Below are 26,699 nucleotides of genomic sequence, written 5' to 3'. Positions count from 1 at the left end.
AATCACCTCTTCCTGAGTCCGCTTTGCCACGTGGTAGACTGGCAGTGCAGTCCACCCAGCATCCCCCCCCCCCCCCAACTTCCTTCTGGGCTCTTCCAAGAATGTACGGAAAGCCTGAGAGCAGAGACTTGGAAAGTGGCAAAACTCGGCGCAATCCAGTTGCTGTGCGGGTACTGTGCCGGGGAGGGCTGGCTGTCATCAGCATGCGTGTGCATGCATGCATGCATTCCTCCAGTCATTCATGCATGCAACGTCTGTGCTGTGCTCGGGAGAGCCACACGCCAGCAGGCAAAGCCATCTGAGAGCGGAGGCCCTGCCTCTCAAAGGGTTAAGGCGGCGGTGGGCCGCGCGTCCCCCCTGCGCCCCGGCTGGGCGCGGGGGAGGCGGGAAGGCCGCGGGGCGGCGGGTGCCAAAGTCGGAACCTGCCTGTCGGCAGCTCCCGGCGCTGCCTTGACTCGGGGCCAGGCCTGGCGCGGCCGGCGGCTGTGGAATGTGTGAGCGCCATGTGTCACCGCCCCAGACTGTGGGAAAACGCTGCTCCGCTCACCTCCCAGCAGCTGCCCTGTGCCCGCCCCGGCGGGAGCCGGGAAACAGGAGCCGCCCGCCGCGGAGGCCGCCCGGGGCCACTTCCGAGCACGCGCGCCGCCGGGGCCGCCCTCCCGCCCACGCGCCCCGGCCGCCCGCCGCCGGCGACCCGCGCGCCGCCCGCCCAGCCCGGCGGGAGCGGGCGGAGGGGGCGCCCCCTGGGCCCCTGCGGTTGCAGCGGGCTCCACCCCCCCCCCGCCCGCCCCCAGGTCGGCCGCGGTGGCGGGAGGCGCCTCCGCCTGCGGCCCCAAATCAGAGCCAGCTTCCCGGGGGGCCTGGCGAAGAGCCCCGCACCCCACGCCGGGCCCTGCGTCCACTGCCACCCCCGCGGGAATCACGTGTGCTCCGAAGTCACCCAGGTCACCGTCTAGAAAGCCACTTAGGGAAGGTTGGCCAGGTCACCCTGCTAGCTGGCAGCCGGGCACGGCCGGAGATGGGGCTCCACCCCAGTTCTCCTAAGCACTGCGCATATCCCTGTAGGCCCCTGCCTTGTGGGGAAGGTGGGAGTGAGGCAGATGGACATGGGGAAGGACTGTATGTCCTGGGACCCAGTGACGCTACGAGAAGACAGACTGGTGTGGCCTAAGGCCCCTGTGACCTCAGGCTGTCTTTCTGAGGTTGTGACCTTGCTCCCTGGCCTTCTTCCAGCTCCTTTCCATTTCTGCCCCTGCCGGTCCTACAATATCACCCAGAGTCACCCCCCCCCCCCCCCCCGCGCCGTGGACCTCAGCCCGGAAGGCCTGATTTGGGCACAACTGCAGTCTAAGGAAATCCTACTCAAGAGTGCCATGGGCACCAACGTTCCTCCCTCCTCCCTCCTGCAGGTTCTGATGGACAGAGACCACATGGTTCTCGAGCAGCATTTGCTGACCTGAGGCATCTGTTCATGGTAGCTGCTCCACATTGGTTGAATGTGGCAGCAAATGAAGCTGGGACAGTTGGATTTATCATGGGTGTGTCTGGGCTTTCTCCCTTAGGTGACTTTTGTTCAAGGCTAACGCTCTACCACTTGAGCCACAGCTCTGCATCTGGCTTTTGTACTCCTTTGCGCTGGCTGGCTTTGAACCACATTCCTCAGGTCTCAGGTGTGAGACAGTGATGCTTGCCTTCATCACAGGTTCTGAATCTGACAAGACCAGAAGACATGTGATCTTAGGTAGGTCAATCACTCTACGTTTCAGTTTTCTTACCTGGAAAACAGAGATAACTTTAGTTGAGTTGGGTTCTGTGACATATGCCTGTGATCCCAACACTTGGCAAGTGAAGACAGGAGGTTGATGAGTTCAAGGTCAGTCTGGGTTACATAGTGGTCCCATAAAGTCACATCATTTAGTGAGACCATAGGCATCTTACTTTGGGTAAGAATATTGTATGATATTCCTATAATGACAAAACCACTAACATATCCATGTGGCTAATTGACATAAGATTGCTAAAATACCATCATAGTGGCTTAAACAGCAGACATACATTTCCTCACAGTTCTGGAAGCCTGCGAAGGCCAAAAGCTAGGTGCCAGACAATTTGCTTGCTAGTGAAGCCTCTTTTCCTGGCTTAAAGATGGCTATTTTTCTCCCTGTCTCCAGATGGCAGGGAGCTCTGTCATGACTCTTAAGGATACTGGCTCTCTCTAATTAAGACTCCATCTTTGTGACCTCATTAACCTTAATCATGTCTGCATGAAGACAGGCAGTCATATTGGAGCTTAGATCTTTGGGTATGAATTTGGGAGGCACACAGTCTAGTCGACAGCAGTGGAGAAAGGATGTGACTTGGGTCTAGACAGATGCCAGGGAGTGATGCAAGGGAGCGCAGAGGCCCTGCATGGTGATGAGAGTAACATAGGCACAATGTGTAGAGGCCAGAGCTGCCAAGCAGTGAGGAGTTATGCGTGGCTGCTATCAAAGGCATGTGCTGGCTGCGTGGGAAGTCAGTCTGAGAATCTTAGGGTAAGCCAGATTATGGAGAATTTTGGATACTGACTTTGTGATGACATGCCTGGAAATAGCTGGAGAGTGGAGGAGTACATTTTGTGTGTGTGTGTGTGTGTGTGTGTGTGTGTGTGTGTGTGCGCGCACACGCGTGTTTTGAACTCAGTCCATGGGAGCTGTGAGGATGGGGGGTCAGGATACCCAAATTGAGTCTCAAGGAGTACAAAGGATTTCTTTCTTTCTTTCTCTCCCTCTCCCTCTCCCTCTCCCTCTCCCTCTCCCTCTCCCTCTCCCTCTCCCTCTCCCTCTCTCTCTCTCTCTCTCTCTCCCTCCCTCCCTCCCTCCCTCCCTCCCTCCCTCCCTCCCTCCCTCCCTCTCTCTCTCTCTCTTTCTTTCTTTCTTTCTTTCTTTCTTTCTTTCTTTCTTTCTTTCTTTCTTTTTTTTCTGTCAGTCATGGGGCTTGAACTCGGCCTGGGCACTGTCCTTGAGCTCTTCAGCTCAGCGCTATCTCCCTACTTCTGGAGCCACAGCCCCACTTTCAGTTTTCTAGTGATTAATTGGAGATAAGAGCCTCACGGTTTTTAGTGCCTAAGACAGAATTTTCTGTTTGGTTATTTTGGTTGTTGTTCGCACATCTGTTAAAGATGACACCTGAATGTTATATATAAGTCACTGCTTTTACCAGTGATGCTTCAGATTTGCCTAGAGAAGGAGGAATTACCAAGAATATGGCAGAACTGACCAAAAAGGCTGAAAGATGCTAAGTGTCTGTGGGCAATGATTTATGTAAGTCAATGCATGGTGGAACTACCTTGCAGGGGAAACTGAACCATTTTCTAGATGAATAAATAGAGTCTCAGAAAGAACCAAGACTTCCTAAATCTACACAGATAGTAAAGGGTAGAGCTGGTCTATCCCAATGTCATCTATATTTGCAATTTTTGCACTCAGTTTGACACTTGGTGTTGGGGATCCATGTGGTAGCTAGATTTTCCAAGATTCAAATAGGGACACATGGTTGGACAAGTGTGAAGGCACTTATGGGGAAAGGGACTAGAAGATTTTAAATTGGGACCATCCACCCATCTATCTGGGCCATCTTGTCATTATGGCTGGGGAAAGGCTACCCACACCCCTGGCACGAGGCAGGATTTGCCACTTAATACTTTTTCCCATCCTGAAGGCCTGAGGTCTATTTTTTGGTTGGAGCACATGCCACAGACAAGTGAAAGACATTAAAAAAAGATCTAACAGCTGAAGAGAGATTGCAATGGACATTCTTTTTAGGGAAGCCTTAGAAGGGCAGAGGGTAGGAGAGGGCAAGAAAGCCGTGGGTATTGGAAGCATAAGCCAGTGGCCCTAAATCTCCAAACATACTAGGAACTGGGGCTCTCTCCTTTCCTCTCCTTCCTTCCTCTTTCTTCCTCTCCCCTTCCCCGTTCTCCCTTCCCTTCCCCGTTCCCATCCAGCTTTCTTCTGTTTTTTGAATTCATGCTATTCTCTGTATAGCCTGTTAAGTTGAATCTGACAATCTGACAGCTTCTGAAAACCTCTTTGCCAAGGGTTAAATGTCTGTCAGAAGCAATGCCATCAGTCGCTGTCTTCTCCTTCACCGGCCTAGGTGTTCAGGACCAAAAGAACCCACCCAGTGACTGGCAAAGGCAATTTATCATTCTGGATCTTGGGTGTACTTTGCTTTAAGGCATTATTCTTCTAAAGTGGTTCAAAGCCCCTTTATGTAGCTTCTCTTGAAAAGTACCACCCAGCAAAGTTCTCACTTGCCATTTACAATGTGGTGCCCTTAAAGGAAATTCATCTAGTTTTCCTTTTAATTTGGAAACCAGAGTCCTCAGTTTATTCATTCCCACACTGTCCATTCACACCTTCTTGATTTCTTGCCCAGCTTTAGCTCAAATGGATCCCTTGCGGATTCGGAACAATGATCATGACACCTTAATTCCCATCACTGGCCACACAAGTTGGCTCTAATTCTAAGCTAGGGGCATGTTAAAATCACCCCAACACTTTTGTCTTTCCACTCAAGTTGAGAGCTCCTGGAGTTGTCAGCTGTGAAACTGTGGTCATCTACAACTCAGCTTGGTTCCCATGGTAAGCCTTGTTACCTGGTGGGGAAAGCTCCTGAGAAAGGTGACAGAGCCCTACTCACATTGCGAACTTCATGCTTAGTCCAGTGCATGCTTGGTACATAGTAAATGCTCAATAAGTATCCATGGAATTAGACAGAAATGAAATGAATTTTGATCAGGTTACATCTATCATCAGACTCACACTATAAATTACTATACACAAGAAAAGGGAAACAAGTGATTTGCTGTCTTGGAAACTATGCTGATAAAAATAATTCCGTTTTTCAAGACCCACATTTTCAATCTGATCCCTGCATTTTACACAAGAAGTGACAACTTCCCTGTTACTTTACACTTTCTCTTATCTGGACTGATTAAAAACAGCTTTTTTTTTCTTTTTTAAGAGTATGAACCCATTGTTAACCTGTGGCAGGCAGTGAACTTGTTTTAAAACTCAAGATTTTATCTTCCAATTTCATTAAGTAAGTAAGTTCATTTGTTTCTGCCTTATCCTAGTTATGAAATGATTTTTTCTTTTAACATGGAATTTATCCTGGAAATGCAGATTGAGAATATTCCTGGATGTTCTGGAGCTTTTTTTTTTTTTTGCCAGTCGTGGACTTGAACTCAGGGCCTGAGCACTGTCCTTGGTCTTTCTCAAGGCTAGAACTCTACCACTTGAGCCATAGCACCACTTCTGGCTTTTTTCTATGTATGTGGTACCTAGGAATCGAACCTGGGTCTTCGTGCATGCTAGGTAAGCACTCTACCACTAGGCCAAACTCCTGGCCATTTTCTGGAGATTTTAACCTTAGTTTCTTAGGATTGCTACCTCCTTGATCTTGAGCATAATAACTTTATAATGTGATATTCAGGTTGCTTATCTCCTCAGTATTAGGTGAACATTGACTAACTTAAATGTAGATGCAGTGGCTGGAAGACTGAGTTAAAACTATTCCCTTATTCAAAAAGGTGAATCTTTCTATTGCCAGGGGGACATAGCAGTTTAATATGGAAGGCAATCACAACATTCCTACCTTATGTAGACTCTACTATCTGTTTTGTATAGTCAAGACTGTAGAAAACAGGGAAAGGATAAGGAGTCCCAAAATGGCTCCTGGCTTTTGTTTGAATGTCTGCCCTACCATGTTTGGAGAAAGCAGTCTTCTGATTACAGAATCAACTATTAACAAGAGAAGTGTTTTGTTCACTGTAACTATTTAGCTTAGGTTGATTCAAACTACATTCTTGCTTCCATGTATGTATGTGTGTGTATATTTATGTATGTGTATCTGTGAGTGTGAGTGTGTGTGTGTGTGTGTGTGTGTACGGATATTGTATCCATCAGTTTTCCATTACTATAATGAAATACAAGAGACAAGTTCAAAGAAGAAGAGGAAGAAGAAGAAGAAGAAGAAGAAGAAGAAGAAGAAGAAGAAGAAGAAGAAGAGGAGGAGGAGGAAGAAACTGAAGAAGCTTTTTTAGCTCACCTTGTGTAGGTCTGGTCTCTGTCCCTCTTTTAATGAAGTCACCAGGATTCAATTATGCACTACCCTAATGATCTTATCTAAACCTAACCACTCCCCAAAGGCCCCATCTGTAAACACTATTATGGGATTGTCCTTACCCTCTCAATACTATTAAGTAGGGCTTTGGAAATTAAGCTCTTGCGGAATTTGAGGTAGGGAGCAAACCCTATTTAAACCATAATTCCTTTCCTTCCTTCTTTCCTTCCTTCCTTCTTCCCTTCCTTTCTTCCTTCCTTCTTTCCTGTGCTGGGGGTCAAGCTCCATGTTATATAAGAACCACATCATTAAATTTACATTCAACTAAGTCTTAAAATATTATAGATGTTTACCTAGGATATATAGATTTCATCTATATATCAAGAAATTAATAGTTTCTTCCAAATCAGTTTGAATTTAGAGTGAGCCTCTTCTGGGTACTCTTGTCATCAGGCTGAATTTAGAGGAAGTGCCTTGGAAAGTTTGCTTCACTCTAATAGATGCCAAAAGAAGGAACTAATCTTACATAAAATAGCTTAGGGCCCTGAGATATTCCAGTGGCTCCGGGCTGGCCTCTTACCCAGCTCCATACTTCAACCATCTCTAGCCTAGGCCAGTCTCTTAGGCTAGGTCTAACACAAGCTATTTTTTAATGAGCAGGCATTGCCTGTAAGTTAAGTCAGTATTTGGTGTGATTTCTTTCAGTTATTGTGTCAGATTGATCTCTAAATCTTATTGTAGTACCCGTCTGTATGTAGTGGAGGAAAGCATCATTGTCATCTTCTTCAACACACCCACGTATATACACACATACACACATACATATACAGTAACTATTCCAACATTTTGAAAATTTGGTGAGCCATTTCAACTTACTTGAGCAAAACACACAAATAAAATGAAAACTCAGATCTGTTTTGAGATCGACTCTGGTAGTACCAGTGTATCTGAATTTTAGAAGAGAGAAATTCCAAGCCAAGGGCCAGTGGCTCACACCTGTAATCCTAGCTACTTAGGAAGCTGAGATCTGAGGATCATGAGGGAAAGCTGGCTGGAATAGAAAGTCTGTGAGACTCTTATCTATGAAATAATCACCAAAAAGCAGGAAATAAAGCTGTGGCTCAAGTGGTAAAGCATTAGCATGACGAGGGTGGGTGGAACTGGCAGTTTCCTGGGTTAGGTCAATGCTCAACTTTGTATACACAATCATCTGAGAAGCTTTAGAGAAGCTTTGCACTGAGGCTCACTGCAGAACAACTTGAGTGTGTGTGTTGAGTGGGAGAGGCCTGAGCACCCATAGTTTTCAAAGTTCCTTCTAGAGATTCTGCCTGGGCAGTCAGTGTTAGGAAGCACAAGTTAGAGAAGTGTACCAAGGAGTCAAGCTATCCTGAAAGTCAAAAGAACAGATTTATCAACATGTTCCTACCAGTCCTTTGTTTAGAACACTAGGCAGCTTAATGATAGTGGAAAGAGCACAACTTTGCAGCTTTTAGACCCGAGGGGCACAGGCCTAATTACTGGTTACATTTCACAAGCCCTTTTCATCTGTAAAATCAGAATAAAGATGTTTCAGTCAGGTGTGGTAACATATACCTGTAATCCCAGCACTCTGGAAGCTGAGGCAGGATGGTCTACCATTGGAAAGCTAGCTTAGAAAGCTGTGCACAGTGAGACCTTGACTCTTAAAGCCAAAAAGAAAAGAAATGTTTCAATATTATCAAAGATGAGACAACGTGGAAAGTGAGTATCACATGTCATGGTGCATGCTCTGGAAATTAAATGGCAATTATAATTACAAAGTGCATTGAAAACATCGAGGGGATTAAGGAATGTTTTGGAGCTGCAAGGCATGAAATTACCGTAATCTTGTACAGGTTGTTTTTAGTTTGGCTGACTGAAACACAAATAATCCCCATCTTCTGAAAGAATGAATGGATTTCCAATCTGTGCTTTTTTGTTTACCATGGAAAATATGCAGTCTAAAGAAAACACAGGTGGAGAAGTTGTTCAGCATCTCTATTTTTATCTCCAGCAGGCTCCAGCATTCAACCCAACATATTTTATTTAATAGAAAATGAAGACTAGCTTCTTAAGGTTAAATGACCCCAGGTTTCCTGTGGTAAACTGAGATTGGTTCTGTGAGACATCCATTGCAAAAGAATTCCAGAGCCAAATGCACTGCATTCCCAAGCAATCACACAAACCTCACAATCTAAGCACTGCTTTAAATGGAGGGTCTCTTTTGGTCTCTGCATCTGTTTCTTGGTGCTGCTTGGATGTTTTCTTTTTGTCAGCCTGTCTTTCTCTTGGCCATTCCTTTTTGTTTCACACACATACACAAAAGGAAAGTTAGTTGGGAGAGGAAAGCCACCTCCCAGCCTCTCAGGGCTGGAGAATCAGACCCCACTATCCCCAGGGAATGCAACTCTGCTGCCCAGGCTTGTGTGGACTTGTCTAATCATGACCTCCAGCAGCTAGCTGCCCAGGTGCTGGCCTGGCTACAAGAGAAATCTGAGCTCCCCAAATGCAGACCTGTCTCTGGCCAGGCATTTGATATTTATGTTTCTGGAGCAGCCCAGGACCTTAGTGAACCGGAGTTATTGCTGGTGTTGGGCCAGGAGGGAACAAAATAAACCTAGGATCGGGAAGGAAAGGGAGCTGGGGTCACCCTTCTTCCAGCGGTGCTTCCAAACTTTAACTTGCTTTTCTCTTTCTTTTTTATTCTGCAGATGTTACATGATCAATAGGGGTGAGACTATCTTTTGGCGCTGATTAGACAGAAATCTCAGGTTCAGTGTTGTGTTTGTGTGTTTTTAGGTCTCAAGGCCTTATATCCTGGGGCACTGTCCCTGAGCTCCTGCTACCATTTCTAGCTTTTTTTTCTGTTATTAATTAGAGATAAAGTCTCACAGAATTTCCTGACCTGGCTCGCTTTGAACCATGCTCCTCAGATCTCAGCCTCTTAAGTAGTTAAGCGTGAGCCACCAGTGCCCAGCTTCTTTAGCATTTTTGCTTTAAGGATGTATTCTACCACTTGAGCCATACTTCCACTTCTAGCTTTTTGCTGGTTAGTTCGATATAAATGTTTCATAGACATTATTTCCCCTGGACTGATTTGGAACAGAGATCCTCAGATCTCAGCTTCCTGATAGCTTAGGACTGCAGGTATGAGCTACCAGACCCCAGCTCAATACTTTTTCTCAACAATGGCAAAAGTCCTCACCTGACTGAGCTACCTCTGTCCCTAAGTACCGGGGTATAAAGCCTAATATGACTCAGTAATGGGATCTAGGGATAGAAGAGATTTTATACCAGTAGATAACACTTATTGGTGCATGAGATTCTCATGACAGTCCTAAGAAGTCAGAACTCTTATTTGCCTTTACATTACAAGAGCCAAAACTGGCACAGAAAGGTTTATCTATGCACTCTGGGTAGTACAACTAGTAAATGGTATGTAGAGCTGGAGCTTAAATGTAGGCAGTTTATCTCTTATACTTGTGCCTAAGTATTGTACCCTAACTGTTGTCCCCTCCAGAGGACTGTTGCACTGAAGACTTCCCATCTAGAGCCTCAGACCAAAACCAGGTAGAGGAAATTCTGGAAAGTTTATAAGTCAAACAGAAGTCCAGAGCTTCTTGAGCACTCTTCTTTGGTCAGAAAGAGCTGGAGCTATTTGTGTGTGTGTGTGTGTGTGTGTGTGTGTGTGTGTGTGTGTGTGTGTGTGTCAGGGAGACAGGTAAGTGGCTTGTTAACTCTCCTGCTATTCTCAGGAATGACACCTTGGCCATGTGACCCGTTGGGAAGGGATAGGACAGGCAGTGACAGGAGACAGGGATTGTAATCAACCTGTTATTAGGTGTGGGTCTCAACAGAATAGGGTATAAAGAAGAGCTGCCATCCGGCTGCCTTAGCCTGAGAAGGGAGGCTGCGTCCAGGTCTCACCTTTGTCACTCTGTAGCCTGAGTCTGGCCTTTTTTCTTTTTTAATTTCCTGATAGACATGGCTAGATGGCATGCCAAGGAAGGAACTAGAGTTCTGTCCTGGTATACAGCCACCACTCCTTGGTGGGAGGCAGGAAATGAGTCATGGCAGGTGTTTTTAGATCAAGGTTCCGAGACACTTTGGGAATTTCTCGGGAGTGTGAAGAGAGCTCTCTTGTCTAGGTCCTGCTCTTGGATTCCATCACCTCTGTACTAGTAACTCCCTTGGTGCCATTTGCCAGTAGAAAGTATTTGTACATTTACATCCAGGTAGAGAGAAAGGGCCTGTCCTTATCATAAGTGCACACACGTGCGCGCATGTGCGCGCGCACATACACACACACACACACACACACACACACACACACACACACAGAACAGGGGTGCAGAAAGGGGACCTCATCTGCCTTCATAGGACTGGCTCAAAGTTCTGTGGCTATACTCTCACTGCCCCTGGGTGCTTCCACCCAGGCTACAGTGTTCTTCCAGGCTCTCACGGCTCTGCCACTTACCTTCTATGTGTCTTTTTTGTGCTTTGGTCTTTCTCAGTCACTAGTGGCTCATGTCTGTAATCTTCACTACTTAAAAGTCAAATCTGAAGACTGTGGTTTAAAGCCAGCCCAGGAAAAGAAGTCTGGGAGAGATGCACGAGTGTGTGTGTGTGTGTGTGTGTGTGTGTGTGTGTGTGTGTGTGTATACTTGTTCTTGGGCTTGAACTCAGGATCTAAGTGCTGTTCCTGAGCATTGTTTTGTTCAAGACGAGTATCCTATCACTTGAGCCACAGCTCCACTTCTGGTCTTTTTAGTGGATAATTGGAGATGACAGCCTCACAGGCTTTTTTACCCAGCCTGGCTTTGAATTGTAATTTGCAGGTATCAGCCTCTTGGGTAGCTAGGATTACAGGTGTGAGTCAGTGGCACCTAGTAAAACCTATCTCTAACCAGTAAAAGGCAAGAAATGGAGGTGTAGCTCAAGTGGTTCAAATCCCAGTAACTGCTCCAAAAAGAAAGGAAGGAAGGAAGGAAGGAGGAAGGAAGGAACAAAGGAAGGAAGGAAAGGAAGAAAGGGAAAAGAAAGAGACAGAAAATGATAACTAAAAGCTTAAAATATCTGGGCACTAGTGGCTCATACCTGCAATCTTAGTTAATGAGGATCCTGAGAGCTAAGGATCATGGTTCAAAGCCAACCTTGGCAGGAAAGTCCATAAGACTCTTATCTCCAATTAACTACAAAAAAGCCAGAAGTGGAGTTATGTCTTAAAGTAATAGAGCATTAACCTTGAACAAAAGAGGTCAGGGACAATGTTCAGACCTGGTGTTCAAGCCTCAGTACAGGAAAAAGAAAAACAAAAACAAAACCCTTAAAAAAATGGTTCTAAGCATGCAAATGAGTTCCTAAGCGCAAAACATATGGTAACATGCTATATAGTCAATGAATGCTAGATTCTATATTTACTGTTGTTGAAGACCTCACACATATCTGCATCTTTCTAAATCACTTTGTCCCCACATGCAAGATTGGCACAATACTCTGTTTTACAGGATTGTTGTAGAACTCAACACTGTTAATTACTACGGTAAAGTTGGCAATAAAGATCTCTTCTTTCTATGTTGCTTTTGTCTAGTTTATCTCTCAAGGTATGACTTTATTTCCAGGAAAAGCTTTGGAATACTTAATACATTCAGCCAGGGTACTCAGATCCCAGTCACCCTCCCTTTTCCCAGCTGTAAACTGGGTTGGTAATGACCTCTCCTGGGAATCTTGTGCATGTTACCAGGGGAAAATACACAATAATACACAAAGCACTCTGGGCCACTCTGAAGACAGACACTTGTAAATGAAAGGTGGTGTTGTGACTGGAGTAATGCCTGGTGACCCCCTGCCCCCCCTTTTTATTTAATTAGGAGAAAACTAGTAATTAGGAAGCATGGCCTTGTTAAAGCTGTGGCCTGGGAAATAGTTCTCTTGGCATTTAATCAGAACTATGACATGGCACAAGTATCTGCCAAATGGGGCAGCAGGGGACCTTTCCCCAGGCTCTGAGACAGGACTGGAGATTATAAGGAATTTGCCTGTCTGGGGCTCAGAACCTGGGTGGGTGACTGACACAGAGCTGGCCAGGGAGGCTCCTTGCTCTCCTGCTCTCAGGAGATGTCCACCCAAGTTAACAGAAAAACTTGGAGTGGCCTCAGTTGTCTTCATCTCTGGGAGGCTTCAGAGTTCCTCTTATGTCTTTGTTGCAGCTGGCTGTGATCCCAGAGTCATGCTTCTCCATCATGGGTGAATGCAGCGCTCTGAGAAAAGCACCTCTGATAGGGTCTGGGCTCTCTCATTCAGTCCCCGAGACAAAGCTCTCCTTAAGATGACCCCTAGATCATCCACTCGGTACCTTTGTTCCTCTTTCCCCTCCTTCCAGCAAACCTACCAACCTTCACTGGACATGTGTATAGGCTGCCTCTGCTAGGGGGCCCTCCTCCACCCTCTCAGTTCCATTCTGCGCCTCCACTCACAGCTGTGGGTCTGGAACCGAGTGTGTTTCTCTTCATCTCTTTTCTCTAGGTCACCTCTGACTCGGAGCTGCTGGACCCTAGAGCAGGAAGGAAGTTAGAGAAGCCAGAGGATCTCAGGACAGCCAGGCCGCCATGCAGAAACCAGCCTCGCCAGGAGGGCTGACTGCTGACTTCCTGACCAATCTGACCCATGGATGGAGGTGACCTGATAAACCTGGGCACAGCCCCTGAGCTTCTTTGTGCTCAAGGCTAGTGCTCCACCACTTGAACCAAAGCGCCACTTCCAGCTTTTCCTGAGTAGTTTATTGGCGATAAGAGTCTCACAGACTGTCTTGCCCAGGTTGGCTTTGAACCACAATCCTCAGATCTCAGCCTCCTGAATAGAGTAGCTAGGATTACAGGCATGAGCCACTGGTGCCTGGCCCTCCCTCCCCACTGTTTTTTTTTTATAATACTAAGGTTTTGAACTTAAGGCCTATGCTTGCCTGGCTCTCCTCTCCCCCCTTTTTTATTATATAGTACTAAGGTTTTGAACTTAGGGTCTATCAGTTGAGCAATACCTCAATGGCTCCAGCTCTTCTTAACTTTCCTTCTTTCCTTCCTCCCTCCCTCCCTCCTCTCTCTCTCTCTCTCTCTCTCTCTCTCTCTCTCTCTCTCTCTCTTTCTTTCTCTCTCTCTCTCTCTCTGTCTTTCTTTCATTGTGTGTGTGAGCATGTACATGTGTGTGCGTGCATGCGCGTGCGCATGCACTCGCGCATTTGATTCTGGAGCTTGAACTCAGGGCCTAGGCTCTTTTTTACCCAAGGCTGGCATTCTACCACTTGGGCTACCGTTCTACTTCTGGCTTTTTGGTGGTTAATTGAAGTGTCCCACAGACTTTCTTACTTGGGCTAGCTTTGAAGTACACTCCTTAGATCTCAGCCTTCTGAGTAGCTAAGATTCTTTTTTTTTTTTTTTTTTTTTGCCAGTCCTGGGTTTGAGCTCAGGGTCTGAGCACTGTCCTTGGACTTTCTCAAGGCTAGAGCTCTACCACTTGAGCCTCAGCACCACTTCCGGCTTTTTTCTATATATGTGGTACCGAGGAATCGAACCCGGGTCTTCATGCATGCTAGGCAAGCACTTTAACCACTAGGCCAAAACTCCCGGTCCTAGTAGCTAAGATTCTTATGGATTCTGAAAAACAAAAAAATGTTTTAGAAAGATGTAAGATTAGCCTTTGATCACTCACTTCCATCCTTCCTCCCTCCCTCTTTACTACTCGCCCTTGTTGTTTAGTAGTATCCTCTACCTGAACAGGATTCAGGGGACAATAAGTTGCCAAGTTCTGAGCATACCCTCCTCAAACATGCTGTCTCCTCTGGAACTCCTTTCCATGGGAGCATTACTGAGATTTGAACTCAGGTTTATAAGCATGGTAGGCTGGCACCCTACCACTGGAGCTACACCTTTAAAGCTCTTTTTCGTTGATTGTTTTTGGATAGGGTCTCATTGCTTGTCCAGGCACACACCTGGTTCTCAAGCAGCCTACTTTTAAGCTTCTGGCCATTGGTGGAGCATACAGATGGGCCATCATGTTCAGGCTCTGTCTGTGGTGATGGACTCTCTTGGACTTTTCTGCCAGGGCTGTTGTAAAACCACAGTCCTCCCAATCTCAGCCTCTTATGGAACTTTAGGAGGGCAGGCGTTGTGCCCAGCTATAGGTTGAGAAGGGATCTCAAGAACTTTCTGGTCCATGCTGGTCTCAAACCCCAACTCCCCCATCTCAGCTTCCCAAGTAGCTAGGGTTATGGGAGTCAGCCATCTATGCCAGGCTTAGGAACTCTTCTTAACCCAGCCGTCCAGAGATTTCTGCTGCTTCTACTGTGGTCCACGTCACGGAGGCCTCCCACTTGGCCATTTGGTTTCTTCAGTAGTTACACTCTCTTTTTGTTGTTGTTTGTTTGTTTTGTTGTACAAAGTATTTATTTATTGATTGATTGCTTTTTTGGTTATTTACTCCAGCTGTAGTTACACTTCCTTTTTAGGCAGAAAAAAAAAAAACGTGATCTCTCTGTTTCAAGCCCACTTCTGGCTTCTGATTAAGTCAGAGTAAAATGCAAGTCCTCAGGGCCTCCAAGGCCCTCTGTGGAATCAACTCCTTTGTCCTTCTGACCCCATTTCCCTGGAGGCAGCCTTTCTTCTCTTCCCTGAGGAAGCTGTATTGCACTTTTAACTTTCCCTCTGACACCATGCACTGACTTCAGATGGTTCCCTCAGGGCTTCCATGTAGATACCTACACTGTCTGTTACAGACTCTGGTTTGCTCCCATTTCACTTCACCCTGACAACTACTATGCTTTCCCATAAGGAAAAGCACACCCACACACCCCACCACTCTCTCCCTTGCCTTAGTTTAACTTCTCTTTTCCTATAGTACTTTTATTATACTTACTCGTTACATTCACTGTTTATTAACTCTCTCTGTCCCTCTCTCTCTGTCTCTGTCTCTGTCTCTGTCTCTGTCTCTCTCTCTCTCTCTGTCTCTGTCTCTCTCTGTCTCTGTCTCTGTCTCTGTCTCTCTCTCTCTCTCTCTCTCTCTCTCTGTCAGTCCTGGGGCTTGAACTCAGGGCACAGACATTGGCCTTGGACCCTTTTTTGCTCAAGGCTAGCACTTTGCCACTTGAGCCACAGTACCACTTTTGGCTTTTCTGATTATATGGTACCAAGGAATCGAACCCAGGGCTTCATGCATGCTAGGCGAGCACTTTACCACTAAGCTACACTCCCAGCCCTAACTGCTTATTCTTTACAATGACTATTTATTGCTTATTTCTCTTAGTTACAACATAAACTCCTGGAGAGTAGGAATTTTTGTTCTCTTACTTTGTGATAGTGCCCAGCACAAAGCACTCTACAATTATTCATTAAATGATTAAGTAATAAGTAAATGGGTGAATTAAGCATTTCTAGCTGGAGAAGTTCTAGAGTTTTCAATAGATTCTCCGAGATATCTGAGATCCAAAAAAAAAAAAGATAGAAATTACTGATATAATAACCCATCAAAAAGTTGGAGCTGGACATTGGTGGCGCATGTTTATAATTCTCCCTACTCAGGACACCAAGATTTAAGAATCAGTTTGAAACCAGACTGGGCAGAAGAGTCTGTGAGACTTTTGCCTCCAGTTAACTACCAAAGAGCTAGAAGCGAATGTGTCTAGCTTGAGTGAAAAAGCTATGGGTCAATACCCAGGTCCTGAGAGTAAGCGCTAGGCCTTGAATTTTAGTTGACTGGAAGTCCTCTGATTACCAGGTAGACCTAGGAAGGCCCTAAGTTTTTCTGCTCCTATATTTGTCTCCTTGAAGAGCTAATTCTGGTAGCATTAGGGTCTTCCTGTCACAGGGCTGGTGGCACATCTCCCTGGCCCCAGCCCTGACTGGACTGGGTAGGAAGCTGGGGTGCACTGAGTTGGTGGAGGGTGTGAGCAGGACCTGGGGCTTGTGGGCTGGCTCCAAAGAAGCTGTAATTTTCCTTTCTCTTCTGTGGAGTCTGTCTGAAAGCAGAAGCCTCCTGCATATCCTTAGGGGTAGCTGGGCAAGATGCCCAGACCAACAGGAGCTGCTTCCTGCCTTACAGGCTCCTTGTGTCTGCAAGAGCAGGAAATCTCCAAGGAAGACCTACCCTGGGGAGAGTAGTGCAGATGCTGGTCTGTGATGCAGAGGGCCATCACAGTTGGGTGGGGAACCTGGAAGGCAAAGAGACACCAAAGGCCATCTGGAGGTGATAGTGGGAGTGAATTGGAGGTGAGTCAGCCAGCTCATGGGGCAGTTAAAAGACAAGTGGGTAATTGTGGGCACAGCCGGCGGGTCACACACAGAAAATGAGGAACAAGTGGTTAATTGGGCCCACAAGCCCAGGATCCCGCCTGTAATTAGCAAATTGCAGGGCTTTGATATTTGCTTTGGTAACAACTTGTATAGTAAATTGCAGGGAGGAAAACTGCACCCCTAGCCTGGGAGGTGTGAGTGTCTGTGCTCCCCGAGCCATTCGCTCACATATATCCACAAATGTGCACCTAGTGATGGGGATAGGCTCGCACCTCTGCTGACTGACCCCGTGTTGGGGGTGCTTAATGTATTCCTCTTGAACCCTTGGGTAAAGTTTTACCAGCTTGGGCCTGAAGCTAAGGCCTGGCTTTCTGGTATACACTGTCACTGGTCACATCTGCACGTCTGTGCTCTCTAAAGCAAGGAACCTGGGGCACTGAGACCCTCAGGCCAAAGACATCACCTAAGAGCGGGCTTGAGCAATCCCATGTAAGTGACAAGGTGGAGAGCTCGGTGCATCATAGTGAGAATTTTGTCCATGAAGATGGCTGGTGCTGACCCCTGATTTGGGATTGGCTTTTTTTTATTAAAGAATTCATTAACATTGATTTTTACATCCTATTTCAAATGATGTGTTTAACAAACAAGTATTCAAGAAGGGAATCTCTATATACAATCACTGGCACTTAGATTTTAGAACATAATCAAAATTAGGCTGAGGATTTGTTTATCATAGATACATATTAATCTATGTAATAAAATATTATGTCTATAGAGTCATAAGTCTATGTAGTTGTGTTTATATTTCCAGTACCATGTCCATAGCATTGGACATGCAAATATTGAGTCCTCGCTCTTGTACTGTTTGGATCTAATAGCCACATATTAAGGATACCATGCGCCTTTTTTGTTCTTTGGTCTTGACTTGTCTTGCTCAACATGATTTGCTCTAGATTCATCCACTTCCCTGCAAATGCCATTTTTTTTATCTTGTCTGTTAGCTATGTAGAATTCCATTGCATATATATATACCACATTTTTTGTATCCATTCATTTGCAGTAAGGCATCTGGATTGTTTCCATCGCTTGGCTATTGTGAATAATGCAGAGATGAACATAGCTGAGCAGGTGTCCGTATCGTAACTTGGGTTATGGTGTTCAGGATAGATGCCCAGAAGTGGTATGGCGGGATTGTAGAGAAGGTCAATTTTCAGTTCTTTAAGAAACCTCCACACTGTTTTCCAGAGTGGCTGAACTGGTTTACAATCCCACCAGCAGTGCAGTAGGGTTCCTTTTTCTCTACAACCCTGTCAGCATCTGTTATTGTCTGAGTTCAAAATCTTGGCCATTCTTGTTGGGGTAAGTTGGTATCTTAGGGTTGTTTTTATTTGCACTTCCTTTATGACCATGGATGATGAACATTTTCTCAAATACTTTTCTGTCATTTTAATCTCTTCTTTTGATAAATCTTTCTTTAGCTCCCTTGCCCATTTAGTGAATGGTTTGTTGGGTTTGGGGGGGATTAGTTTCTTGAGTTCCCTGTAGATACTGGATATTAAGCATTTGTCAGATGTATTATTGGTAAATATCTTTTCCCAATTGGTTGACTGTCTCTCTACTTTTGTGGCTATGCTTTTATCTGTGCAGAACCTTTTTATTTTTAAGTAGTCCCATTTATCGAGTCTCTCCCCAATCTGTTGTGACCCTGGGATTCTGTTCAGGAAGTTTTTGTCTGTGCCTATGAGTTCTAGTGTCTCTCCTACTCTATCATGTAGCAGTTTCATGGTTTCTGGTCTGACATTGAGGTCTTTGATCCATTTTGAATTAATGCTTGTGCATGGCAAAAGACTAGGGTCAATTTTTAGTTTTCTGCATGTGGCTGCCCAGTTTTGCCAGCACCAATAATTGAATAGACTGTGTTGTTCCACTGTATATCTTTGGCTCCTTTGTCAAATACAATTTGATTATAGGTATGTGGTTCTATTTCTGGATCTTCTATTTTGTTCCATTGATCTTCTGGTCTATTTTTGTGCCAATACCATGCTGCTTTTGTTATTATGGCTCTATAGTAGAGTTTGAAGTCTGATATTGTAATACCACCTCTGCTGCTCTTTTTGCCTAGAATTGTTTTGGCTATTCTAGGTCTTTTCTTGTTCCATATGAACCTTTGGATTGTGTCTTCTATTTCAGTAAAGAATGTCTTTGGGATTTTGATGGGGATTGCATTGAATTTGTATATCAATTTTGGCAGTATAGCCATTTTCACAATGTTGGTTCTCCCTACCCATGAGCATAGGATGTCTTTCCATTTCCTGGTGTGCTCTTTAATTTCTTTCTTTCTTTTTTTTTTGCCAGTCCTGGGCTTGAGCTCAGGGCCTGAGCACTGTCCTTAGACTTTCTCAAGGCTAGAGCTCTACCACTTGAGTTTTAGCACCACTTCCAGCTTTTTTTCTATGTATATGGTACCAAGGAATCGAACCCAGGCCTCCGTGCATGCTAGGCAAGCACTGTACCACTAGGCCAAACTCCTGGCCTAGTGGCATTAATTTCTTTTACTAGGCTTTTATAGTTTTCATTAAATAATTGCTTTACATCTTTGGTTAAGTTAATTCCTAAGTATTTTATTCTTTTGGGGGCTATTGTGAATGGGATCATTTTCTTGATTTGGCCTTCTGTTTGTGTATTGTTGGTGTACAAGAAGGCTACTGACTTCTGAAGTTTAATTTTGTTTTGTTTTGTTTTTCAAAATAATTTAATTTTATTGCAAAATTGATCTACAGAGGGTTTAGAGTTACATAAGTAAGTACATTTCTTTTTTTATATTTTTTATTGTAATTAATAAAAGGGTTACATGATATTTGCCAGATAGAAGGTGCATTAATTCACATACATTGATACCCTTTCACATGTCTTGGTCCCCATTACCCTCTCCCCCACCCCCCTGAAGTTTAATTTTGTATCCTGCCACTTTGCTAAAGTGGTTTATTAATTCTAGGAATTTGGGAGTGGAGCTTATTGGGTCACTCAAGTAGAGGATCATGTCATCTGCGAATAGGGATAGTTTAATTTCTTCTTTTCCTATGTGGATCCCTTTGATGTCCTTCTCTTGCCTTACTGCTCTGGCTAAGGGTTCCAGCACTATATTGAAGAGAAGTGGAGAGAGTGGGCATCCCTGTGTAGTTTCTGCTTTTAAGGTAAATGGTTCCAGTCTTTCTCCATTTAGTATAATACCGGTTGTAGGTTTGTCATATATGGCTTTAATTATTTTAAGGAATGTACCTCTTATTCCTATTTTTTTAGTGCTTTCAACATGAATGGATGTTGTATTTTGCCAAATGCCTTCTCCTTGTCTGGAAAAATTATCGTATGATTCTTATCTTTAGCTGTATTGATAGGATATATTACATTAATTGATTTGCGAATGTTAAACCAGCCTTGTGGGGTGAAGTGGGATTGGCTTTGATAGATTTAGGGTCTGTAGCTATCTCTGCAGGCCTCTCACATGTTCTTACTAAAGTGTGCCTGAAGACATTTCTATAGAGCGTTGGCATTAGGCTGGTCATGGAATATCTCTATACGTTTCCACAAGAACAGATGGGTGAGTCCTGGGAAGAGAAAAAAGGGTTATGTGAAATTCTCAAGAGACCTGATTTTGGGATTTGGGGATTCTCTTCTGACAGGCTTTATTTAGTTACTTACTGAACTACTTAAAAAATGTGTCATTTATAAATCTGTTTCTATGAACTAATTTTTCTGTTCCTTATAGGTCAACATTTTTATGCTTTTTTATATGTCTAGTTATTTTTTATTCATTGTAATTAATAGAAGGGTTACATTATATTTGCCAGATAGAAGGTGCATTACTTCACAAACATTGATACCCTTTCTCATGTCTTGGTCCCCATTTCCCTTCTCCCCCACCCCCTCCCCTATCCTATTTCAAATAAACAAAAAACATATATACAATATACCAGATAACAAGGTTAGATACTGTAACAATATGACATAACCAAGGGACAACAAAAGAGATGAGAAATAGCATAGTACATTATGAACAACAGCTCTCAGCCTTCCGTAAAGACAGATCCCTTTGAATCTTATCTTCAAGCTTTGCTACGGAAGGCTGAGAGTAGCTTTTATGGCAGGAACAGTTGAAACACTTCTTTCACACTTCATTTGTCCAAGATATGCATTGTTCTGGGCATAGGTTTCCCTAACTGTAAATACAATGGTTACATGACACATGATGCCCAGCTTGGAACATTTCTTTCATCTGGAGCACAGCAGCAGAGCTGTCCTAGTGATGCTTTGGGGTAGTGCTAGGTGAGAACTGAGAGTGGAGAATGTGGGAGTCCATTCTAAACCTTAGGAGAATCCTGAATAATGATGCTGAAGCAAGGGTGTGGCTAAAATGAAACTTGTGATCTGACCCATGCATGAGTGCTTGTCTAAAATATACCTTTTGTGGGGGAGGGGGTTGGTCATGGAGCTTGAACTCAGGGACTAGGCACTGTCCCTGAGCTCTTTTTGTTCAGACTCTACCACTTTGAGCCACAGCTCTACTTTGAGGGCTTGTCTGCTATAACTGGAATGTGGACAAGAGCTTGAGGAGCCACCAACAAGCATCCTACCTAGGCTTCCAGAGGTTCTGTAATCCCAATTTGGGACACAGTGCGTGTGAAGTTTAAAGCAGTGACTTAGACATTATAAATGCAAGTATAAATAATGCAGAGATCTGGGACAGGGTTGAGTAGAAGAAGGTGGATTATGTATGATTTTCTTTACCACTGAAGCAAAGAACTCAAAATTTCAAAGGTATTATTTGGAACTTATCTCCTCTCCAAGAACAAGGCTCAGAGCTCAAGCCTTACAAAACAATAGTGAACAGGGAGAGTGAGAAATAAACTGGAAATGTTGTTTGGGAGATCATGAAAACCTTAAATACCAGACTTGGTAATGTTTGTGGGTAGTTTTGTATTTTTGAAACAGGATCTTGTTATGTAGCTCAGGTTGGCCTCGAATTGAAAATCCCCCAGCCTCAGTATCTAAGTACCATGATTACATGTGTGCATCACTACAACAGTTTTGACGATATAATCTGTAGGATGCAAGTAGGAGTGTGGCAGCTTTCTATGTTTCAGTGTAAGGATGGGCCACGGAGTATGAGACAGAAGGACTTATCAGGAGGCTGGTACATTAAGATGAAAGATGGAAGAAATCTGATGATGAAGAGGGAAAATGGCACCTGTTTGCTAGTTGGCATGGAGGTATCATGTAAGGGAGGAGGCATATCATTCTAGCTCAGGTGATGGGTGAGTGGTGATTGTAGATTCCCTACAGAGGCTAAGCAGCAATAAGAATGGGGCTGAGGAAGTAGCCACATCTGGATTTTCCTTGGCTCCTTCTGTTTCTTCCATGGTATAAGGAGAATAAATGCATCTGTTCCTTCAGTTGTGTAAAGATGGATGAATTATATATGTAACAGATGTCGGATATGTTGGCCTAGTAAGGTCTTAGTAAGTGGCCATGTCATCCATCTTTCTTTTTATTAATTCTATGTAAGTTTGAAGGGAAAATACTTAATTTAGCATTGTATCATTGTCTAACATTTCATTCTGAGCAAAGAAATTATGTCAGATCATTCCAGGCTACTAGGCTGGGCCAGAAAATTCCAGCAGCATCAGATCCTTTTTTGTCTCATCTTCTCCTTATCCACCCCTGCCCATTGCAGTCATTTCTAGGTGTCTAACATATGAAATGACAAAATAAAACAGAAGGGTACAAGTATGATGTGAAAGCATGCCCTGCTGAATGGATGAGTTTGTTTCCGCTACGACTCTTACAAGGACACATCTATGTTCACTGATGTTCATTTCTGTTCTCTTTGTGTTTGTCTGTATGTATGTTCACAAGTACACTGAGGCTTGAACTCGGGGCTCATCTTTGTTGCTCACAGTTGTGTTCTACCACTGGAGCCACACCTCCACATCTGGATTTTTGCTGTTTAATTGAGAAGCAAGAATCTCTTAGATTTGTCTACCTACGCTGCCTTCAAATCTCAATTCTTAGATCTCAGCCTCCCAAGAAGCTAGAATGAAAGACATGAGCTTCTAACATGACTGGCAGGAGACTGGGGAGACACCGTGGGCTCCATGGAACATGGCATCTTCGACAGGACCCAGTGTGGACTTGGTTTGGTTCCCAGTGATTCCAGCCCCCCTGGAATCTCCCATTCTGACTCCTTTCCTGCCCCTCTGCCCACTCCTATTCTGGCTTATGTCTTCTGGTTCTGACCTGAAGTGAATATTGTACTTTTACCCACTCCCTGCAGGAGATTGGGTCTAAATGACTTCTACTTGTATCTAGGTAAGTTTGTGACTTCTTTGATAAGATGAATGGATGGATGGATGGATGGATGGAAGTGACCCTATGTAACCCTCAATCTAAGTTCTCCTTGGAGACTTGTTCTTGGAGCACTAAACACTGTGTATGAAGTGTGATGACCCTGAGGACACTGGGCGAGATGGAGTTCTCTGTTCACAATCCCTATGGAGCCCAGTCTTCCAAACGGCTCCACTGATATGCTTGCCGTGTGAGTGAGGGCATCTTGGTGTTTCAGGCCTATCCTTGTACCAGCTAAATAAAAACCTCTGAGGAATCTTAGTTGACACTGTGAGGACCAGGCTCAGACTAGTCCTGCCTGAATTCCTAACCCACAAAATCATGAGATTTAGGAAGGAGGTGTTGGTAGTTTTTAAGCCACTAAGTCTGGGGGTAGTTTGTTATGCAGCCACAGATAACTAGAACACTAGACATAAATAGAAGAAACTTTTGCCATCTGTTTTTGACAAATTTAGGCTGTTTTCATGTGATTTTTCCCCAACCATCTGCTCCTGCCCATGTCAATTCCATTTTTCTCAAAACTGGAATGAACTTTACCTCTTCACAGAACCAAATCTTCACCTGGGTTCCCTGACAGTTCTGTGAGCCTTAGCAAATGGTTCAGGCCTCTCAACTAAGGCTTGGTCAGTAAAGTTCTACACGTAGCTAGACACTCCCATGTATTCCTTCACAACAGCTAGGTGCTCCCTTAATCCAATGCTTCATGAAAATCACCACAAATTGGAATGGTGGCTACACAAGCCATTTCCATGAATCCGAATGAACATTGTGCAGATGGCATTTTCCCTGAAGTGCCACATACTAGAAAATGTCCTTCTGTTTCTTGTCTTCCCTTGTAGGTAAAGCATGGGATTACTAGAGGGCTGGGAAAGGCGGGTTTTTGGTGTTTTCTTTGTTTTTGTTTTTGCCTTTGGCCATCATTCTGGTGCTTCAATAGAGAGACTTGGGCCTGAGATATTTAGTAGGAAGTCAATCATAATTGATCTGTTTCCCCCACCCCCTCTTTTATGATATAGGGTTTGTAGTCAGGCTCATGCTTTTGAAACTTAATAAGAAAGTCACAGGGAAAGGAACTTTAATTCAGAAGACCTGGAGTCCCATTCATATGTTTTATACCTACATGATTTAGGAAATGATTTCAGTCTCTTGCCTGAGAAATGAGGATGGAAGCCCACCCTGCTTTACTCAAAGGGGATGGGACTGTTATCCAACAACATAATGGAATTAGAAATATATGCCTTTGCAGTCACCCACCACCACATCCCTGCAGGATATCTGAAAGCCAAAGGACATCTCCACACACAGCTATAATGACAGGTATGAGTCATGGTCCTGTCAACTGAGTGACCACTGGATACCTGAAAGTATTCCTAAAACTCTCAGAGAAAGCTACATATTAGTTAATAGGAAATATCCAAGTTATTTGGAGAAAATCACATTCTAAAAATGCACAGTATTTTCCTTGTGGGTTCCCTCTATGTTCTTCTAATGTTGTGTCTGCAAACAAGGATTCTAATGTCATCTAAGATCCTTCATCCTTCCTTTTTCCCTCCCTCGTTCTCTAATTGTCTCCTTCCCTCCCTCCCTCAGAGGTGCAGTCCCCTTCTTTCTTACTTAGTATCTTGCATCTGCTCTGTTGCTTTGTGTTAAGCTTTGCTAAGGCCCAACTTCTGGTACAGAAGGACCACCTAGAGCACTGAACTCGACATCACCCATGTGCTTTGTCCAGAATCAGAGGTATAGTACACGGCCCTGAAGGCTGGAGTCACTTAACTTGAGCTTTGTGGAAATCCATGAATCTGAGTCTTCTCCCTTCCTTCTGAGCCCCAGGGGTTGGCTGATAATGGACCCTCAAAAAAACCTATAGTGTTGCGTTTCCAGATGAACTTCATGATTTAGCATAGGGAAAAGTCACCTAAAGAGCTTAACAAAATGCAAGTTTTCTGGGCTTCTTCTCCCTAGGGAGTCAGGATATCCCACGAATCTGGATCTTTAAGTATGCTCCTCCATCTACAGGGTGTGTGAGTTATTCTTTATGGAATGACTACTGAGAATTGAGTTGCTCTAATTAAGAGATGATCAGACTACAAATATATGTCAAGAACTTTTAGAGAATAGGCATTTATCTTTGATGCTTTGCCTTGGTGATTGCTGTTGGCAGAGACAGTCAACAGTACTGAAACAAGTGTGGAGCTGAAACAAGTTGTAGGGTGTGTTTTATTTTCTGATTGCTTGGATATAGGTAAAATGAAAAATTGACCCAAGATCTTGGACAATTTTGCAAATATTGTCTCCTTGGCATGCAGAAAAGTGGGATACCTACCCACTTTATGGATGGGGAACTTGGCCAGGCTCCTTAGCTTAACTAAAACCAAAATTAGTGTTCTTTCCCTGGCATCAAGTCCTGGCAAGTGGTGTGGTGCATTCTTCACTTGGTTCTGCAGGAACCTCTGTTTCAGGTAGTATTGTTGGCTCTCTGCCTCTCTCAAGGAAGCTTGGGCTCAGAAAAGTCCTGGACTGTTTCCAGGTGGCAAAGTTAGAGTTGGCCCCGAGACTGAGCTGGCATTCAAGAGAGACACTTGGTTATTCTTTTTTTTTTTTTTGGCCAGTCCTGGGCTTGAGCTCAGGGCCTGAGCACTGTCCTTGGATTTTTCTCAAGGCTAGAGCTCTACCACTTGAGCCTCAGCACCACTTCTGGCTTTTTATCTATGTATGTGGTACCGAGGAATCGAACCCAGGTCTTCATGCATGCTAGGCAAGCACTTTAACCACTAGGCCAAACTCCCGGCCCAAGAGAGACACTTGGAAGAGAGACACTACTCTTCAATATATCAGACCGCCCCTTAAGAGAAGGCAAATACAGTGGGAAGGAGAACCATTGTTGGGGACACTAGTGATTTTTACTAGGTCTGGCCACCTCTGCTCACAAGATTTAAAATCCCCTGTGCCACTCTGTTGAATATACCTCTTACAAGAGCCCCCATCTCCTTATCCTGTAAGGGGGGGATGCAAAAGGATCTGCTCCCTTAGGACTTTGTGGATGAAACAAGGACAGGTGCCAACTTAATTTAAAAGAAATTGAAGATAGGAGAGGGGAGAGTCAGGCATAAAAGTGACAAATAGGCATGGTTGTGCTCTACTCCAGACATGGCCTCCTGGCTGCATACCTGCATCCTGTCACGGCCTCTCTGTCTCACACTTCCCTAGCCCCCAGGGAAGGCAGGCTGTGGCTGAGACAGTTCCTTGAATTGATGGGAACCACACAGCCCCCCCTGTCCACTCTGTGGTAGGAGGGAGAGCATGATGGATCTCTGCCTGGGTAAACATTTCCACAGGAAGCATTTATCAAATGTCAGCCAGGGCAGCCGAGAGGACTGGGATTAGTTCCACAGGAACTGCTCCCCTCCCTCCCCTCCTCCAGACCAAGGCTATAGGCTTCTCCTACATGTTCACACTCCTGTCTTTGCAGCCATCTGAGCCTAAGAGAGGAGGACATATTCCAGGACACCCCTTCTAATAAACAGGTTCTGTCTAGCTGGGCACCTGTTAATTCCATATATCCTTTCAGAAAAGCTGAGGTTAAGGAAATGTCTAGAGGATCCTTAAATAAATAGTGGTATCAGTCCTCATGTGCTGGACTCTGATGGTCGTGAATGCTATAGCTATCCTCTTTTTATGAGGGGTGCCTGTGACTCCAGCTTGGCTTTTCAGGCTGGGGAAGGCTGACGCCATGCAGAGCCAGACCGTCTCTCATAGTCCTTCAGGCGCCAGCCCTTGAAAAGTGCAGAGGCAAGTAGCCTTTGCTTCCTGTGCCTACTCTCCCCTCACCCCTCCCTCAGCCTGTCCACTGTTAAGACCTTGGACAAATCAGTTGTCCTTCTTGTGCTCAGC

The 26,699-nt window shown here is 44.7% G+C and overlaps 1 long non-coding RNA gene across 1 annotated transcript in view; it reads left to right on the top strand.

Moving 5' to 3' along the window:
* The window catches only part of LOC150069142 (uncharacterized), a 90,123-nt gene that overhangs the window by 53,337 nt on the left and 10,087 nt on the right, over positions 1-26,699 (top strand). The window contains exon 2 of the long non-coding RNA XR_016535277.1: positions 12,652-12,802. This is a non-coding gene — a long non-coding RNA (uncharacterized LOC150069142). The remainder of the gene's footprint in view (positions 1-12,651; positions 12,803-26,699) is intronic.

This window comes from Megascapheus bottae, chromosome 1 (genome assembly GCF_031878675.1).
Source record: "Megascapheus bottae isolate mThoBot1 chromosome 1, mThoBot2.hap1, whole genome shotgun sequence".
In the NCBI taxonomy this organism is placed as follows: Eukaryota; Metazoa; Chordata; class Mammalia; order Rodentia; family Geomyidae; genus Megascapheus; species Megascapheus bottae.
The sequence above is the reverse complement of the archived record's forward strand: the minus strand, read 5'-3'. Positions and strand labels throughout refer to the sequence as shown.